At 40.0% G+C, this 20,614-nt stretch overlaps 1 pseudogene; it reads left to right on the top strand.

The window, feature by feature from the left end:
- Positions 1-19,299: 19,299 nt before the first annotated feature.
- Positions 19,300-20,264, top strand: LOC136389075 (calponin-2 pseudogene; annotated as a pseudogene).
- The last annotated feature ends 350 nt before the right edge of the window (positions 20,265-20,614 follow it).

Here is a 20,614-nt window from a genome sequence, read left to right as displayed (position 1 = left end):
CGTTTTGATTTGCATTTCTCTAATAGCTAAAGAAGATGAGCATCTTTTCACATATCTGTTGGCCATTTGTATTTCTTCCTGGGAGAAGTGTCTATTCATGTCCTCTTCCCATTTTTTTATTGGATTGTTTGTTTCTTTGTTGTTGAGTTTTATGAGTTCTTTGTATATTTTGGATATTAGGCCCTTATCTGAGCTGTTGTTTGAAAATATCATTTCCCATTTAGTTCACTGTCTGTTTATTTTGTTATCAGTTTCTCTTGCTGAGCAAAAACTTCTTAGTCTGATGTAGTTCCATTCATTAATTTTTGCCTTCACTTCTCTTGCCTGTGGAGTCAAATTCATAAAATGCTCTTTAAAACCCAGGTCCATGAGTTGAGTACCTATGTCTTCTTCTATGTACTTAATTGTTTCAGGTCTTATGTTTAGATCTTTGATCCATTTTGAGTTAATTTTTGTACAGGGGGACAGACTGTAGTCCAGTTTCATTCTTTTGCATGTGGCTTTCCAGTTTTCCCAGCACCATTTATTGAAGAGGCTTTCTTTTCTCCATTGTGTGTTGTTGGCCCCTTTATCAAAAATTATTTGACTATATATATGTGGTTTTATTTCTGGACTTTCTATTCTGTTCCATTGGTCTGAGTGTCTATTTTTCTGCCAATACCATGCTGTTTTGATTGTTGTGGCCCTATAATATAGTTTGAAGTCAGGTATTGTAATGCCCCCAGCTTCATTCTTTTTCTTTAGGAATGCTTTGGCTATTCGGGGTTTTTTATAGTTCCATATAAATCTCATGATTTTTTGCTCTATTTCTTTAAAAAACGTCATTAGAAGTTTGATAGGAATTGCATTAAATTTGTATATTGCTTTGGGTAATATAGCCATCTTGATTATATTTATTCTTCCTAGCCAAGAACAAGGTATATGCTTCCATCTCATTATATCTTTTTTGATTTCCCTTAACAATGGTTTATAGTTTTCATTATATAAGTCCTTTACATTCTTTGTTATGTTTATTCCTAAGTATTTTATTTTTTTTGTTGCAATTGTGAAGGGGATTGTTCTTTTGAGTTTGTTCTCAGTTGTTTCATTGTTGGCATATAGAAAGGCTATTGACTTCTGTATGTTAATTTTGTATCATGCAACCTTACTGTATTGGCTTATTGTTTCTAGTAGTCTTTTTGTGGATTCTTTGGGGTTTTCGATGTATAGGATCATATCATCTGCAAAAAGTGATACCTTTACTTCTTCTTTTCCAATATGGATGCCTTTTATTTCTTTGTCTTGTCTGATTGCTCTGGCTAGAACCTCTAGTACCACATTAAGTAAGAGTGGAGAGAGTGGACAACCCTGTCTTGTTCCTGATTTAAGGGGGAAAGCCTTCAGTTTTGTGCCATTTAATATGATGTTAGCTGATGGTTTATCATATATGGCCTTTATCATGTTGAGATATTTTCCTTCTATACCCATTTTGTTGAGAGTCTTAAACATAAAATTGTGTTGTATTTTATCGAAAGCCTTTTCTGCGTCTATTGATAAGATCATGTGGTTTTTGTTCTTTGTTTTGTTGATAGGTGTATTACGTTAACCGTTTTACGTATGTTGAATCATCCTTGAGATTCTGGGATGAATCCCACTTGATCATGATGTATTATTTTTTTAATATGTTGTTGTATTCGATTTGCTAGTATTTTGTTTAGTATTTTAGCATCTGTATTCATTAGAGATATTATTGGTCTGTAGTTTTCTTTTTTTGTGCCATCCTTGCCTGGTTTTGGTATGAGGGTTATGTTGGCCTCATAAAATGTGTTTGGAAGTATTGCTTCTTCTTCAATTTTTTGGAAGACTTTGAGTAGAATAGGAACCAAGTCTTCTTTGAATGTTTGATAAAATTCGCTGGTATAGCCTTCAGGGCCTGGACTTTTATTTTTGGGGAGGTTTTTAATGGTTTTTTCTATTTCTTCTCTACTGATAGGTCTGTTTAGGCTTTCTGCTTCTTCTTGGCTCAGTCTAGGAAGGTTGTATTGTTCTAGGAATTTATCCATTTTTTCTAGGTTGTTGAATTTAGTGGCATAAAGTTTTTCATAGTATTCTACAATAATTCTTTGTATATCTACGGTGTCCGTGGTGATTTCTCCTCTTTCATTTTGGATTTTGTTTATATGAGTTCTTTCTCTTTTTTCCTTGGTAAGTCTTGCCAAGGGTTTGTCAATTTTGTTGATCTTTTCAAAGAACCAGCTCCTTGTTCTATTAATTTTTTCTATAGTTTTTCTGTTCTCTAATTCATTTATTTCTGCTGATTTTTATTATCTCCTTTCTTCGGCTGGTTTTGGGTTGTCTTTGTTCTTCTTTTTCTAGTTCCTTAAGGTGGGAAGTTAAGTGGTTCACTTGGGCTCTCTCTTATTTGTTCATATATGCCTGAAGTGATATGAACTTCTCTCTTATCACTGCTTTTGCTGCATCCCACAGATTCTGATATGTCGTATTGTCATTTTCATTAGTCTGTATATATCTTTTGATCTCTGCACTTATTTCTTCTTTGACCCATTCATTTTTTAAAAGTATGTTGTTTAGTTTCCACATTTTTGTGGGATTTTTTTCCTCTTTTTTGCAGTTGAATTCTAGTTTCAAGGCTTTATGATCAGAAAATATGCTTGGTACAACTTCAATTTTTCTGAATTTGCTGATGTTGTTTTTGTGGCCCAACATATGGTCAATTCTTGAGAATGATCCATGTACACTGGAGAAAAATGTATACTCAGTCACTTTGGGATGAAATGTCCTGTAGATGTCTATCATATCCAGGTGCTCTAGTGTTTTGTTTAAGGCGACTATGTCTTTGTTGATTCTCTGTTTGGATGACCGATCTAGAGCCGTCAGCGGTGTATTGAGGTCTCCAAGTATGATTGTGTTTTTGTCAGTTTTTGTTTTAAGATCAATAATAGCTGTCTTATATATTTTGGTGCTCCTTGGTTTGGTGCATATATATTAAGAATTGTTATGTCTTCTTGATTCAGTGTCCCCTTAGCCATTATGAAATGGCCATTTTTGTCTCTGAGTACTTTTCCTGTTTTGTAGTCAGCATTATCTGATATGAGTATTGCTACACCTGCTTTTTTTTTTATGTTATTTGCTTGGAGTATTGTTTTCCAGCCTTTCACTTTGAATTTGTTTTTATCCTTGTTACTTAGATGAGTTTCCTGTAGGCAGCATACAGTTGGATTTTCTTTTTTAATCCATTCAGCTACTCTGTGCCTTTTTATTGGTGAGTTTAATCTGTTTATATTTAGTGTAATTATTGATACTTGTGAGTTCCCTATTGCCATTTTATGTCTTGCTTTCTGTTAGTTTTGTGTCTTGTTTGATCCTTCTCTTTCATTTTTCTATCTTTTGTTTTTATTTGGTTGTATTCCATACTTCTTTCCTCTGTTGCTATCTTTTTTATCTCATGTGTTTCTGTGGTGGTTTTTTCAATGGTGGTTACCTTTGAGTAATGAAAAGGGTCCCTACCCTGTTCATTGTAGCGAACTATTTTGTGAGTACTTTTGCACTCCATCATCCTTTGCTACTGTTAATCTCCATCTTCTCCCCCTCTTTCTTTTTGTTGTTGTCACAGTTTAAATTTGGTTTTATTGTGTTCTTCTTGGAGCTTTTACTTGTGGCTCTGTTTTTTCTTGTTCTTTGTATCTGATTGGAGAACCCCCGTTAGTAATTCCTGGAGTGGGGGTTTTCTGATGATAAATTCCCTCATCTTTTCTGTATCTGTGAATGTTTTTATTTCTCCTTCATATTTGAAGGATAGCTTTGATGGGGATAGTATTCGTGGCTGAAAGTTCCTCTCTTTCAGGACTTTAAATATTGGGGTCCACTCTCTTCTAGCTTGTAGAGTTTCTGCTGAGAAATCTGATGATAATCTAATGGGCCTTCCTTTATATGTTGTATTCTTCTTTTCCCTGGCTGCCTTGAGAATTTTTTCTTTGCCATTTGTTTGTGCCAATTTCATTATGATATGCCTTGGAGTAGGTTTGATGGGGTTAAGAAAACTCGGAGTTCTGTTTGCTTCTTGAACTTGAGGCTTTAGTTCTTTCCACAGGCTTGGGAAGTTCTCATCTATTATTTGTTTGAGTATGTTCTCCATTCCATTTTATCTCTCTTCTCCCTCTGATATACCTATTATTCTTATGTTATTCTTTTTGATGGAGTCAGATAATTCTTGTACGGCTATCTCATTTTTGTTAATTTTTGAGTCTCTTTCTTCTTCTCTCTGTTGTGCCTCAAGTTGCTTGTCTTCTATTTCACTAATCCTCTCTTCTATCTGACCTGTTCTATTAGCTGAGCTTGTTACTTCATTTTTCAGCTCGTGAATTGAGTTTTTCATCTCTGTTTGATTTGTTTTTATAGTTTCAATTTCCTTGGACATATATTCTTTGTGTTCATTGAGTTGTTTTCTGAGCTCCCTAAATTGCCTTTCTGTGTTTTCTTGTATATCTCGGAGGATTTTTAGGATTTCTATCTTGAATTCTCTGTCATTTATCTCCAAGGTTCCCAATATATTAAATTTTTCTCCATAGATTTTTCCTCATCTAGCTGTGTTACCTCTCTTTCTTTTGTATCCATGATATTCGATTTTCTCTTCCTTAATGGCATCTGAGCGTGGTTTTGTTGATAGTATTAATGAGATTTAATAAAGAATAAAAAGTTAAAAAATTTAAAAAAAATAATAAAAAAATAAAAAATCGAAAAGAGTTTTTTTTAAAATTAATAATGAAATAAAGAAAAATAAAATAGAATAAAAATTTTAAAAAAAGGAAATTATTCCCCCCCTCCTTTTTTCCTCTCCTCTCCTCTCCCCTCTTTCTTGAGAAAATCTTGTGGTGAACTGTGAATTATAACAAACAATGCCTGTGATGGAGGGCCTGAATTGGGGAAAAGTAATAAAGGGGCAAAAAAAAAAAAAGAGAGAAAAAAAAGAAAAAAGAAAATAAAAAGAAAAAAAAGAGCGTATGGACCCACAAAAAGCAAATAAGGAAAAAATTTGGGTCAAGAATAAAATGATTTGCTTTTAGTTGTTGGTTGTCTAAGAGTTATGATGAGAGGAATAAGAGGAAAACGGAAAAATGGGGCGACAAATTTAAAAATTACTATTGTATTTAGTGGAACAAGAACTAGATAAAATGGAGAGCCAGGGATGGGAGCACTGCTAGTGAGTTAAAAAGGTGAAGTAAAAACACCCCAAAATGCCACAAACATAAGTTTGAGTCCCAGATAAGATAATTTGTTTGTTATTGAGGTTTGAATGAGAGGAGATGTAAAGGAGAAAGGAAGAAACTAATATAGAGGGAGAAAAGAAAGAGTGAGAGAGAAAAAAAGAGGGAACCACTAAAAGAAGAAAAAAATAAGGAGAGAGAGAGAGAGAGAGAGAGTTAAGGGTTTTGGAATGCAACCCTCATAGAGAGAAAGGAAGAGAAGAGAAAAGATAATGGGAGATGTAACACTTATGGGTAGTGTAGTTCAAGGAGAGGAGAGAGTAAGACCAGCAGAGAGTTAATCGGCCAAATTGGAGGAGGAAAAAAAGTATCAAGAATGAAGATAAGAGAAACAAACGAACAAATATAATAAAATGGGATAGGTTATAAAGTCTGCGGATTATTCTTGATTTTGAGAGGTTATCTTCTTGCTTTTTCTTTTCTCTCCCTCTTCCTGGTCGGTGACTCTGTACCCCGGGTTCTGCCTCTTTGGCATGCTCAGGTAGAGGTTTGCAGTTGATAAGTCTCTATGGCAATGTCATGTATTGTGCTTTAGTCTCGTTGGCAGTCGAGGCTCATTAGCATTTATAGGCTCTGACAGTGAGAGAGTCTGTGTTCCAGGAGCCTTTCTCTTAGTCTTTCCTTCCTCAATTAGTAGCCTGATAATCCAGCTATGGGGTTGCTGCTGCCTCTGCCTGGATAGTAAGAGGCTCAAAGAGCTGGCAACTCCCCACTCTATTTCCACTCAGCACAGGGCTCTGGGTAAGGCTCAGTCAGTCAGAGCTGCTAGCATAATCAGGCGGGCTTTCCACCCACTCAAAGACCTCTGGCTCTGCCACTCTGTCCGGTAACACAGGCGGGTGCCCACTTCCGGGGCGCTTGGAGGAAACTCTCACTCACTGTCTGCGTGCACAGACCAGGATATCCGGCCAGCAGTCTCACGCTCTGAGTGAAACCCCCAACCGCAGGGAAAAGTTGCAGCGTTGGAATTGAGTCTCGCTCTGTCCCCGTGCGCGGCTTTTGCAAGGTGCTGGGGCGGCCCGAGATTCCGCTTTGGCCCACACAAAGGCCCCTGACTCTGCCCCTCTGTGCGATAACACTGGCGCGCACTGCCAAGGCACTCGGAGGAATCTCTCATTCACTATCTGCGCGCGCAGACCAGGATATGAGGCCGGCCACGTTTCCCTCTGAGTAAAACCCCCTCTAGCATGGAAAATCTCCACCGTTGGAATTATTTCTCACTCCCTCCCGTGAGTGGCTTTCCCAGGGCGCTGGGGCTGCCCAGAGACTCTGCCCTCGGCCCACAGAAAGGCCTCTGAACCTGCCTCTCCGTGGGGCAACACAGGCACCCACTCTCGGGGCCTAGGAAGAAATCTCTCGCCCACTAACTGCGCACCGACCAGGGTAAAATGGCTGCCCCGCTTGTCTTTCTTTGTCTGGGTTTGGCGCGAGTGTTAGCTTGTATTGCCCGGGTTGCCACAGGATCAGTTTTTCCTCGGCTTGAATCTCCGTGCCACAGCCTGGTTCGGCCGTTTGTGCCGCGGCCTGGATCTATTCACCCCCTTTGCCCGCCTCAGTTTCTATATTCACAGTTACCAGAGAAAGCCGCCCTGTTTAGGTTAGTGAGGAAGGCGGAGCATTTCTTACTCAATATTTCCTTCGGGGTTTGGTTATATATTTAGCCAATTTTTCACTCGACCATACCTTTGGGTTTATTGCGAAGCATCTGGAGGCTCCAAGTATAGGTTTTTCTGTTTCTGGTTGAAGATCTTGTTGAGTTTTGGGGGAGATTTATTGGTATCGCTTCCTACCCCACCATTACTCTGACGATGTATATTAGCATATTATTCAAAATGAGAATGATCAGCAATATGAAGACTCTCACCAACATAATGTTGGATGACAGGAGCCAAATACAAAAGAGTACATAATGAAGAATGTCTTTAATATGACTAAAACATGACCAAAAGTTAAGAACAGGCAAAAGTAGTCTATGCTGTTAGAAGTCAACATCATGGTTATTGTTGGTAGGGAAAGGACTTAAGGACTAGAACAGAGCATGATGGGAGTTATGGAGTACTGATAGTGTTTGGTTTCCTTTTTTTGTTGTTGTTGTTGTTGCTGTTTTTGATTTTTGTGGCGGGTTTTTTGTGACAGAGAGAGACAGAGAGAGGGACAGCGAGGGACAGACAGACTGGAAGGGAGAGAGATGAGAAACATCAATTCTTCGTTGGGGCACCTTAGTTTCTCGTTTGATTGCTTTCTCATATGTGCCTTGACCTTGACCTGGGGGGGAGGCCACAGCAGAGTGAGTGACCCCTTGCTCAAGCCAGCGACCTTGGTCTCAACTGGTGAGCCTTGCTCAAACCAAGTGAGCCCGTGCTCAAGCTGGCGACCGTGGGGTTTCCAACCTGGGTCCTCTGCATACCAGTCCGATGCTCTATCCACTGCGCCATCACTTGGACATGTGTGTTTGGTTTCTTGATCTAACTGTTGTTTACATAGCTGTGTTCATTACTGGGAAATTTAATTAATTTTAGACTGACAATATGTGTACTTTTTTAATACATGTATTTTTAATTTGATAAAGTTATTTTAAATGGACCTAGGAAGTCAAAAGCACCTTTCTGCTGCCATAAGCGTTATTCTTCAAGAATGTTAAGGTTTTCTGAATATCCTAGTAAGTGTCAAATGGAAATATTATACAAAGGAGACATAAATCAGCTGTGATTCAATCCAACAGAGTTAAGGGTTTTTGTTTTTGTCTTTTTTTTTTTTTAAGGTAAGTTTACTGGAAATCTGAAAACTGGAAATGAAAGTAAGTAAGTTAATATCTTAGGTCACATTCAACACCAGGTAGTTTTATTTAAAGGTCATTTTCAACACAGTTCCCATGAAAGAAAGTACTTACAGTATGCTGCCTCCATGTTTAAATCAGATCTAATTCCTATGAATTAGCAAACTGATGGAGAACTACACTTCAGGGTGAATCTCAAAAGGTCAAGAAAGTGACATTTTGCCCTGCTCTGGAAGTTTGCTGTGGCTTCATCATCCTGAAAATATGATTCTCCACCCTCACCATCACTTCCCCAAAATTGTTTTTCTTTAACAAGTCAAATATGCAGAAAAAAACATTCTTACCACTTATTCTGCCATTGTGACATTTCTCTAAACTATACTTCCCAAGACTGAGACATGAGCATATTGTAATGATAACAGCTGGACATTTGGAAGATGTTAGCAAGTGACTGTGCTGATACTTTAAATCTGGACTTTCTTCACATGCCAAATAGCATATTTCTGGGATCACATTATCTTATTAAGGAGTCAAGCACACAATCTCTCCACTCAGGATGTTCCACAGGGACAAGATATAGAATAAATCATAAATGTTCAAAAAAGAGAATGTGTTGGTGGTTCTGATTCCTGCTCACTGAAAAATTAAATATTCAGACCTGGGCAAGAACTCTAGCTTTCTTCGTTGTGGGAACAAATGCAAAATAGCTCTTCTGACTGGCTCCTTCTCTTTAAATGCTCTTTTCCATTCACTCTTAGAAGACCCAAAGGCATAGGTTAGGTTGCTGCAACACAGCATTGTTTAAACAAGTTTTCGAAATGTCATTATTTCAACAAATGATCTCTTTGCCACCGAAAAGGACATATGAGCCAAACCTGAGTATAAAAATAATTATATGCCTAAAGCACGTTACACTCTTGAGACCATATTCCTCTTAACTTCACAGATACTGAGAGCACTAGGGTTTGAAAAGAATATTTAAATCGTTTGTATTAAAGCCCTTACTGAGCAATCAAATTAGAAGACTTACTAAGGGAATACAGATAATTACAGCTTAAGCTAAGACTAGAACCCAGGATTGCTAACTCCTACGCTAATACATCTTTGTGCTATATCATGATGCCTTTGAGTCACAAAAAATTACATGAATGAATGACAATCTAGTTTTGTGGGTTATGCATTGCTGCTCAAGCAAAATGCAGAATCAAAAGGCACAGAGGCAGAATAAAACTCTTTATAAACTAGCCATTCTTCAGGAGGTACATGGTCTGGTGGAGAAGACCACCTCCATTGACTCGCACAGTTGTCTTACGTGATAAACACTGAGAAGGAAACATAAGAAAAGGAAAACAGAATATGCCTGCATGTGCATACACACACATGCTCTCTTTTTTTCCATCCTAACATACCATTTCTATTCTGACTATTAAGCTCAGGAAAGAGATAAGTGATAGTCTCCCAATTGTCCCAGGAAAACTGGAGGGATCAAGAGCACCAGAGAGAGATTTTGTCCAAGGATCTAAAGAGTGGGTAAAAAAAAAGAAAGGAATTTTCATTGATTCTTTCATTCATCCAACACATTGGTTTTCATGCCTGCCATGTCTAAGTATGCTGCTAGCCAGTGGAGAAACACAGATGACATACACTGGCCCCTGCCCTCAGGATGCTGGCAAGTTAACTGGGCAGACAACAGGTGCCAAGCAGTGTGGTAAGTGTCATGGTAGAACATGACAGCCAAGAGAAAGGGTCTACAAGAGACAGAGACTGAAGGATGCAGGAACATAGAGTGGAGGAAAGGATAAGGGAACAAGTTAATGGTAGGTAGGTCTTACTAAGAGTGACAAGTAAAATTATGAGAAATTGTATCATTTTCTTCTCTGCAGGACTTTCCCACATCCTTACTAGTTTGATGGTTCTCAGGCACAGCCCCAAAGCTAGATGCATTACCAGAAAACTTGTTAGAAATATAAGTTCTTGGGTCCTAACCCAGAAGTACAGAATCAGAGACAGAATGGGGTCCAACAATCGGTATCGTAACAAGCCGCCCAAGTCATTTTTATGTGTGCTCACGTTGGAGAACCACTATGCTAGATAAATTCAAGTGAAGTTGGGTGAATAAAAGCCCATGTGTTCAGACAGTTAAGAGCAGGTCTGGTCTGGTCATGTTTCATATACATGTAGCAATCTGAAAAATAATCTTTTGTCCAACATGTCCTAATTTACATTGCAGAAAATACAGTTCTCTATCTTTGGAGGCCCGTGGACTCTGAACTTGCTAAGATCAGCCTTACAAATTATGGATATTTCTGAAGCAAATGCTTTGCAGTTCATCTGGAGTCAGGTGTCTTGGAGGAGGACCAACACAGAGCAAACTTCAGGACCCAAAGGAGCATTTCACAAAACCAACTACAGAACATACTGATGGGTGTCACAGGGACTGCCCTGTTGACTCTCTCAGCCTGCATGGCTTCTGAGGTTCAGTGTCTGCTTCTTTCTCTACATTCCTTCCATAGAAAAGGTTTTCTATTTCAGCTTAGCTATAGCTGGCCACATGTCTACCTTTCGCCCTATTTCGGTAAGACATTAGAGCTCCAGGATCTAGTATGACTAGCTACATTCTCTAAGTGTCTAGACTTGATGCCTCTTGGTTCAAATTCTCAAGAGAAAGAATTTGATTGTTCTGATTTAGCTCAATAGTTCACTTAGTTGTGGGGGGGACATGAAGCAGGCAGGGCAGAGGAGAAGGCTGAGTGTTGACCTCAGAAGAGATTATGGCTTTGGCAAAGAGACAGTGTTCTGAGTATAATACAGTAGAAATGATCCATTTGGCCCCTGAGCACTCCATCTAACTTCAAGAGTCTCTGAAGCAATAGTGTAGCCTAAACTTCTGTGAATCCCACCCTCCATTAAAGGGTAAGAAATCCATAGAAGGACACAACAGTTTTAAGAAGATAATTTGATTACATATCAAAAACATTAATTATATATATATACCTTCCTTCCCTACCCAGAAACTTTAATTCTAAGTTTTTATCCTAAGGAAAAAATTGGGATGTGTCCAATAAGAATTAGCAACAAAAGGATTCCTGTCATAGTATTGCTTTGTATAGCAAAATTTAAAAAGGAAACTGCCTAAATATTTAGAAATAAGGATTTTTATTAATGAAAGTTATTTTTTTCCTTCCAAAAATAAATCCATCAAGATCGATTTGGGGGGAACTTTTTCTCCTTCATGAAAAATCTCAGGAAGTCCTAACATCGTTTTAATACTGGCATAAGGAAACTGCAGGCAGACTGCCTCCCACAGACTGTTTTTCTTGTCTGGGCTACAGCCACCATGACGATGGAGCAGCAGCTGCCAGATGATGTCCTCCAGCTGCAGGTTGGTCTGCTCCCACTAGTTTCTAATTGAATTAGGCTGCTTCTCCCTCCCCTGCCCCCCAGCAGAGGTCTCGGAATATTCGAGTCCAAGTCGGCCTCCTTGCCTGTACGCTCAGATCCAACAGCAAGGAAATCCATGTCTTGAGCTCTAAAGCTTAAGTAGAACAAATTTTAGTCCTTCTACTCAATAATTTAATATAATTTTTATAATACTGACTAAACAGTTCTAGCCTTTGACCTCATATGAAACATTTGAGTCTCCAGGTCAACTGTTTTATTTTAACAGGTAAGAGCATAATGAGCAGGAATGTTAAAATGACAGAATGAGATATATCTTTTCTTTAAATACAATATCTAAGAAAGCGTACAGAATTACCAGTATCGAGTGAGGGCACAAATAGCTAGAATTAATAAAGAGTGATATCCCTACCCCAAAATCTCCTCCTCTATAAGAGTGTTTGTTAAGAGGGCAAGGAACTGACTTTGCATGATAATTCTTAGTCTATTGTTAAGAACATAAACTTGAAAAATAATTTTTTACTGTAAATTTAGGATTTCAATAAAGTGTCAAGCAATTTACATTACACTCAATGATTGCAATTTCTTAATAACCCTAAAGTCACGACATTTGCCATTAATCATAGACTATCTGATAGACCTTTGAGTTCAATATGGCTGAGGATCTCAGAAATACTATGAAGGTTAAATTCACTCCTAAGAAGCATAAAGAATGCCAGGCCACTCACTGGCATGGCAAATGGGAAGATCCGATCTTTGTGCCTTCTTAGTCTACCACGTTGTTGACCTCAGACACTTACCATCACTAAGATCCTTCATCTGTATAAAAGGAGGAAACTTCAAAAGAGCCAACAAATAAATGTTTGGAGCTGCCTTAGCTGCAATGAACAGGACAGAGAGAATTCTGTTACTCAGTTTCCCCTTTGACTCCTTCCATTTCTTCTCTGTATAAAAGACGACCATAGATAAACCTTGGCAGAACCCAAAGGCTCAGCAAGAACCCAGAGTGACAACCAATAGGCTATGTGACTTCTAAGGCCCTTCCTTATTATGGCATCCTTCACTTCTGTGTGACTTCTTTGTAAAAATTGACATTGATTACTCTGGCACATGGCGTATAGCAGGTGCACAATGAATGTTGAGTATATTAAACTTGAAGTAGTCTATCTTTGCCCAGTGATCTAGTAAAACTTTCAGAAGAGAAGATATTTCTAGGACATGTTTTATTCATTTTTTAGAAAATAGATCAAATTATAAACCAACTTAAAAAAATCAAGGCATATTAATTTAATTGTATGATTTGGCTCCAATTATTAACACAAGACATGAAACACCAAGAATTGAGGCCGTCTTTCTTTGGTGGCTATAAATGTTAGATGTAAGGCTTATGAACTATTAACAGCCAAGTTCCCAGCTTTGACTGGAGAAGCAGAAGCAGTGGTCTAGGAGGGAAACAAAATGGGACAGTCAGATGCACAGGGAGGGAACAGACGCCGGAGAGAGAAGGAACTGTGACAGCCACCGAGGCCCTATTCCTGAAGCAAAGGCATGTTCCTTAGGTTCTGTCAGTGACTGTTATAAAGTCCCCATTGGTTCAAGGTAGTTAAATGACAATGTATTGAGCTACTGAAAAAAAATTAAAATACAGGGTCATGTGTCAGTTGCTGCCTATACTGTCCCCTTTTAACTAGGGGGACTACATGTCCCAGTTTTCCCCAGAAAGTCCCAGTGCACTCACTTTGTCCTGGCATACTGTATGTACACTGAGCTTTCTCTGTCATAGCTGAAACTTGTTCTGGTTTAGACAATAATGCATGTCACTCCACTCAGGGCTGGATTAGACATTGCCAGCCTGTCTCTGCCATTTGCCTCCCTCTGATTCTACTGCTTTTCCTTCTGTTTCTGATGCTGTTTTCATTATTTGTTGCCATGGATTTGGCAAAGTACTTCTAAGTAATTACAAATACCAAGAAGTGTGGGGCATAGGAGAAATGTAAAAATACAGAAATCCATAAAATGATTTAAAAATAGTACCAAATAGTAAATGATCACAATAGTAATATATAATACAAGGCAGTACATGTAAGGTACACTGAACAATTTTTGGAACACTGAGTTTCTCGATATTAGTAATTACTATCTGTATATAGCTTAATAAGATTAGCTCCACTGGTCTATGGTCATAGGTGAGACAGTTCCTAAAAAGTGAAAAGGCATTAAATAAAATAAAAATTATAATTTATCCTCTAAACATTTACTAAAAAGATACATTCCTTGATGCCAGCCATCTGAAACAGTCATTATGAGTTTTCCTGAAGAGTGATCTACTTAATCATCGTGATAGAATTATCCCCCCTTTCTTTCTCGGTATTTCATCAAAGGAAAGGAAAGGACGCTGTTATCAATAAAGTGCAAAACAGAAATCGGATTACCTCGAATATTTCCAGGAATTTTTTGTGTTGGTACAAGGGTGGCAAACGAAGGTACACAAACTGAAACTTGTGAAGTTTCTCTCTGGACACAGTCAGAAGGAAGATGACCTTCTCTATGTTTACAAGGGCAAAATTACCAGACAGGAAGTGAGGGAAGTACAGAACACATGTGAATCATTATGGCCTGCTGATGCCAAAGAACAAAAGTCTAGAGTCTCCTGAAGGGGCAACAAAATAAATAACTGTTTTATCAGTAATCTTGTATTGTGCTTCATCCAATCCCTTCCCTTCCCCCAAGAGGTCCTCCAGTTACACACTTGTGTGCCTTTTTTTTTTTTTTTTTTTTTTTTTTTTTTTTTTTTTTTTTTTTTTTACAGAGACAGAGAGAGAGTCAGAGAGAGGGATAGACAGGGACAGAGAGACAGGAATGGAGAGATGAGAAGCATCAATCATTAGTTTTTCGTTGCTCATTGCAACACATTAATTGTTCATTGATTGCGTTCTCATATGTACCTTGACCGTGGGCCTTCAGCAGACCGAGTAACCCCTTGCTCGAGCCAGCGACTTTGGGCTCAGGCTGGTGAGCTTTTGCTCAAACCAGATGAGCCCTCTCTCAAGCTGGCGACCTCGGGGTCTTGAACCTGGGTCTTCCACATCCCAGTCTGACGCTCTATCCACTGTGCCACCACCCAGTCCTGTTACACACATGAAGTCAGATTAAGTCTTGAGTCCTCGCAAAACATTAAGATAGGGGATAGCAATAAGAATTAAAATATTCAGAGTTTGTCCACCGGTTTTTCCAAGAACATCTCTACTATTTCACAACATTCCTCGGAATATGATACTGATGGGCACTGTTACTGCTAGTCTATGGTTAGAGAGGCTACTCAAGAAAAGCTGGGAGATGATGTCAGCGTAATGGCACGGTAGGAAGCGATATTGATAAATCTCCCCCAAAACTCAACAAGATCTTCAACCAGAAACAGAAAAACCTATCCTTGGAGCCTCCAGATGTTTTGCAATACATCTGAAGGTATGGTCGAGTGAAAAATTGGCTAAATATATAATCAAACCCCGAAGGAAATAGGGAGTAAGAAATGCTCCGCTTTCCTCACTAACCTTAACAGGGCGGCTTTCACTGGGAACTGAGAATATAGAAACTGAGGCAGGTAAAGGGGGTGAATAGATCCAGGCCACGGCACAAACGGCAAAACCAGGCTGTGGCACGGAGATCCAAGCCGAGGAAAAACTGATCCTGTGGCAACCCAGTCAATACAAGCTAAGACTCGCGCCAAACCCAGACAAAGAAAGACAAGTGGGGCAGCCATTTTCCCCGATCTCCTGGTCGGCACGCGCAGATAGTGGGCGAGAGATTCCTCCGAGTGCCTCAGCAGTGGACGCTCATGTTGTCCCACAGAGAGGCAGAGTCAGGGGCCTTTGTGTGGGCTGAAAGTGGAATCTCTGGGCTGCCCCAGCGCCCTGAGGGAGCCGCACACAGGGAGAAAGTGAGAGCCAATTCCAATGCTGCAACTTATCCGTGCGGGAGAGGTCTCACTCAGAGGGTTAGGCGGCAGGCCTGATATCCTGGTCGGTGCGCACGGAGAGAGGGCAAGAGATTCCTCCAAGCACCTCAGGAGTAGGAGCCCATGTTATCCCACAGAGAGGTAGAGTCAGGGGCCTTTGTGTGGGCCAAAAGTAGAATCTCAAGCCACCCCAGCACCCTAAGGGAGCCAAGCACAGGGAGGGAGTGAGAGCCAATTCCAACGCTGCAACTTTTCCGTGCAGGAGGGGGTTTCACTCAGAGTGTGAGATTTCTGGCCTGATATCCTGGTCTGCACACAGATAGTGAGCGAGAGTTTCCTCCAAGCGCCCCAGAAGTGGGTGCCCACCCGGGTTACCGGACAGAGTGGCAGAGCCAGAGATCTTTGAGTGGGCAGAAGCCCCGCCTGATTAGGCTAGCAGCTCTGACTGACTGAGCCTTACCCAGAGCCCTGTGCTGAGTGGGAATAGAGTGGGGAGTGGCCAGCTCTTTGAGCCTCTTACTATCCAGGCAGAGGCAGCAGCAACCCCATAGCTGGATTATCAGGCTACTAATTGAGGAAGGAAAAACTAGGAGAGAGGCTCCAGGAACCTGGACCCTCTCATTGTCAGAGCCTATAAATGCTCAAGAACCTCGACTGCCAACAAGACTGAAGCACAATACATGACATCACCATAGAGGCTTATCAGCTGCAAACCTCTACCTGAGCGTGCCAAAGGGGCAGAACCTGGGGTACAGAGTCACCGACCAGGAAGAGGGAGAGAAAAGAAAAAGCAAGAAGATAACCTCTCAAAATCAAGAATAATCCGCAGACTTTATAACCTATCCCATTTTATTATATTTGTTCGTTTCTTTCTCTTATCTTCATTCTTGATTTTTTCTTCCTCCTCCAATTTGGTCGTTTAACTCTCTGCCGGTCTTACTCTCTCCTCTCCTTGAACTACACTACCCATAAGTGTTACATCTCCCATTATCTTTCTTTCCTCTTCCTTTCTCTCTATGAGGGTTGCACTCCAAAACCCTTAACTCTCTCTCTCTCTCTCTCTCTCTCTCTCTCTCTCTCTCCTCTTTTTTCTTCTTTTAGTGGTTCCCTCTTTTTCTCTCTCTCTCTCTCTTTCTTTTCTCCCTCTATATTAGTTTCTTCCTTTCTCCTTTACGTCTCCTCTCATTCAAACCTCAATAACAAATTATCTTATCTGGGACTCAAACTTATGTTTGTGGCATTTTGGGGGATTTTTACTTCACCTTTTTAACTCACTAGCAGTGCTCCCATTCCTGGCTCTCCATTTTATCTAGTTCTTGTTCCACTAAATACAATAGTAATTTTTTAATTTGTCCCCCCCCCCCATTTTCCTGTTTCCCTCTTATTCCTCTCATCATAATTCTGAGTCAACCAACACCTAAAAGCAAATCATTTTATTCTTGACCCAAATTTTTTCCTTGTTTGCTTTTTGTGGGTCCATACCCCCCTATTTTTGCCCCTTTATTACTTCTCCCCAATTCAGGCCCTCCAGTACAGGCATTGTTTGTTCTATTTAGTACAATATAATTCACAGTTCACCACAAGATTTTCTCAAGAAAGAGGGGAGAGGAGAGGAGAGGAAAAAAGGAGGGGGGGAATAATTTCCTTTTTTTATTTTTTATTTTATTTTATTTTTCTTTAATTATTATTTTTTTTTAAAAAACTCTTTTTGATTTTTTATTTTTATTTTTTTAACTTTTTATTTTTTATTAAATCTCATTAATACTATCAACAAAACCACCCTCAGATGCCATTAAGGAAGAGAAAATCGAATATCATGGATATAAAAGAAAGAGAGGTAACACAAATAGATGAGGAAAAATCTATGGAGAAAAAATTTAATATATTGGAAACCTTGGAGTTAAATGACAGAGAATTTAAAATAGAAATCCTAAAAATACTCAGAGATATACAAGAAAACACAGAAAGGCAATTTAGGGAGCTCAGAAAACAACTCAATGGACACAAAGAATATATTTCCAATGAAACTGAAACTATAAAAACAAATCAAACAGAGATGAAAAACTCAATACACGAGCTGAAAAACGAGGTAACAAGCTTAGCTAATAGAACAGGCCAGATAGAAGGTAGGATTAGTGAAATAGAAGACAAGCAACTTGAGGCACAACAGAGAGAAGAAGAAAGAGACTCAAAATTTTTAAAAAATGAGATAGCCCTACAGGAATTATCTGACTCCACCAAAAAGAATAACATAAGAATAATAGGTATATCAGAGGAAAAAGAGAGAGAAAGTGGAATGGAGAACATACTCAAACAAATAATAGATGAGAACTTCCCAAGCCTGTGGAAAGAACTAAAGCCTCAAATTCAAGAAGCAAACAGAACTCCGAGTTTTCTTAACCCCAACAAACCTACTCCAAGGCACATCATAATGAAATTGGCACAAACAAATGGCAAAGAAAAAATTCTCAAGGCAGCCAGGGAAAAGAAGAATACAACATATAAAGGAAGGCTCATTAGATTATCATCCGATTACTCAACAGAAACTCTACAAGCTAGAAGAGAGTGGACCCCAATATTTAAAGTCCTGAAAGAGAGGAACTTTCAGCCATGAATACTATCCCCATCAAAGCTATCCTTCAAATATGAAGGAGAAATAAAAACATTCACAGATACAGAAAAGATGAGGGAATTTATCATCAGAAAACCCCCACTCCAGGAATTACTAACGGGGGTTCTCCAATCAGATACAAAGAACAAAAAAAACAAAGCCACAAGTAAAAGCTCCAAGAAAAACACAATAAAATCAAATTTAAACTGTGACAACAACTAAAGGAAAGAGGGGGAGAGGATGGAGATTACCAGTAGCAAAGGACGATGGAGTGCAAAAGTACTCACAAAATAGTGTGCTACAATGAACAGGGTAGGAACCCTTTTCATTACTTAAAAGTAACCACCATTGAAAACACCACCACAGAAGCACATGATTTAAAAAAGATAGCAACAGAGGAAAGATGTATGGAATACAACCAAATAAAAACAAAAGATAGAAAGATTAAAGAGAAGGATCAAACAAGACACAAAACTAACAGAAAGCAATCTATAAAATGGCAATAGGGAACTCACAAGTGTCAATAATTATACTAAATGTAAATGGATTAAACTCACCAATAAAAAGGCACAGAGTAGCAGAATGGGATTAAAAAAGAAAATCCAACTGTATGCTGCCTACAAGAAACTCAGCTAAGTAACAAGGATAAAAACAAATTCAAAGTGAAAGGCTGGAAAACAATACTCCAAGCAAATAACATCCAAAAAAAAGCAGGCGTAGCAATACTCATATCTGATAATGCTGACTACAAGACAGCAAAAGTACTCAGAGACAAAAATGGCCATTTCATAATGGCTAAGGGGACACTGAATCAAGAAGACATAACAATTCTTAATATATATGCACCAAACCAAGGAGCACCAAAATATATAAGACAGATACTTATTGACCTTGAAACAAACCTGACAAATGTACAATCATACTTGGAGACCTCAATACACCGCTGATGGCTCTAGATCGGTCATCCAAACAGAGAATCAACAAAGATATAGTGGCCTTAAACAAAACACTAGAGCACCTGGATATGATAGACATCTACAGGACATTTCATCCCAAAGTGACTGAGTATACATTTTTCTCCAGTGTACATGGATCATTCTCAAGAATTGACCATATGTTGGGCCACAAAAACAACATCAGCAAATTCAGAAAAATCAAAGTTGTACCAAGCATATTTTCTGATCATAAAGCCTTGAAACTAGAATTCAACTGCAAAAAAGAGGAAAAAAAATCCCACAAAAATGTGGAAACTAAACAACATACTTTTGCGCACGTCCCCCACCATCGCACCAGCCAGGCGTCGGTCCCACCATCTCCGCAGCCGCCGCTGGCATGAGCTCCACGCAGTTCAACAAAGGGCCCTCCTATGGGCTTTCGGCCGAGGTCAAGATCCGGCTCCTGTCCAAATATGACCCTCAAAAGGAGGTGGAACTTTGCGACTGGATTGAGGGACTCACGGGCCTGTCTATTGGTCCCGACTTCCAGAAGGGTCTGAAGGACGGAATTATCCTGTGCACAGTCATGAATAAGCTGCAACCAGGCTCAGTTCCAAAGATCAACCGCTCCATGCAAAACTGGCACCAGCTGGAAAACCTCTCCAACTTCATCAAGGCCATGGTCAGCTATGGTATGAACTCCGTGGACCTGTTCGAGGCCAATGACCTGTTTGAGAGTGGAAACATGACTCAGGTGCAGGTGTCTCTTCTGGCTCTGGCAGGGAAGGCCAAGACAAAGGGGTTACTGAGTGGTGTGGACATCGGCATCAAGTATTCAGAGAAGCAGGAGCAGAACTTTGATGATGCCACCATGAAGGCGGGCCAGTGCGTCATCGGGCTTCAGATGGGGACCAACAAGTGTGCCAGCCAGTCAGGCATGACAGCATATGGCAGGAGAAGGCATCTGTATGACCCCAAGAACCATATTCTACCACCCATGGACCACTCAACCATCAGCCTGCAAATGGGCACCAACAAGTGTGCCAACCAGGTGGGCATGACAGCTCCTGGGACCCGACAGCACATCTATGACACCAAGCTGGGGACCAACAAGTGTGACAATTCCTCCATGTCTCTGCAGATGGGCTACACACAGGGTGCCAACCAAAGCGGCCAAGTCTTTGGCCTGGGCCGGCAGATATATGACCCCAAGTACTGCCCACAAGGCCCAGTGGCTGATGGAGCTTCCGGGTCAGCTGGTGACTGCCAAAGCCCAGGGAAAGCCCCAGAGTATCCCCCCTACTACTAAGAGGAGGCAGGCTACTGAGGCTTCCCTTGCCTTATCTCCACACAACATTACCCCATCTGGGATTTCAGGCTTTTCTGTTTTCATCTGGTTTTTCTATGTGTTCAAGTGCTTCCAGCTAAGAGTCTGTGAAGGCCATATCCAGATGCATGTAGGGTGGGGGTCCCTGCCGAGGCACATCCAGGTAGCAAATTTCCCAGTAGGTTTTAGACCAAGATGTGGGGTAAGAAGCCTGTGTAGGGTGGCCAACTGGTCTCAAATGGCTTCTGGTTGCTTCTCTCCTTTTTCCCTTTTCTCTGCTGATCAGTTTGTGGTTTCTATACCCACAAAGTAATTTTTTTTTCTGGGAGAAAGGGGTGGGGATTGTG

The sequence above is a fragment of the Saccopteryx leptura genome, chromosome 1 (genome assembly GCF_036850995.1).
Source record: "Saccopteryx leptura isolate mSacLep1 chromosome 1, mSacLep1_pri_phased_curated, whole genome shotgun sequence".
Taxonomy (NCBI): domain Eukaryota; kingdom Metazoa; phylum Chordata; class Mammalia; order Chiroptera; family Emballonuridae; genus Saccopteryx; species Saccopteryx leptura.
The sequence above is the reverse complement of the archived record's forward strand: the minus strand, read 5'-3'. Positions and strand labels throughout refer to the sequence as shown.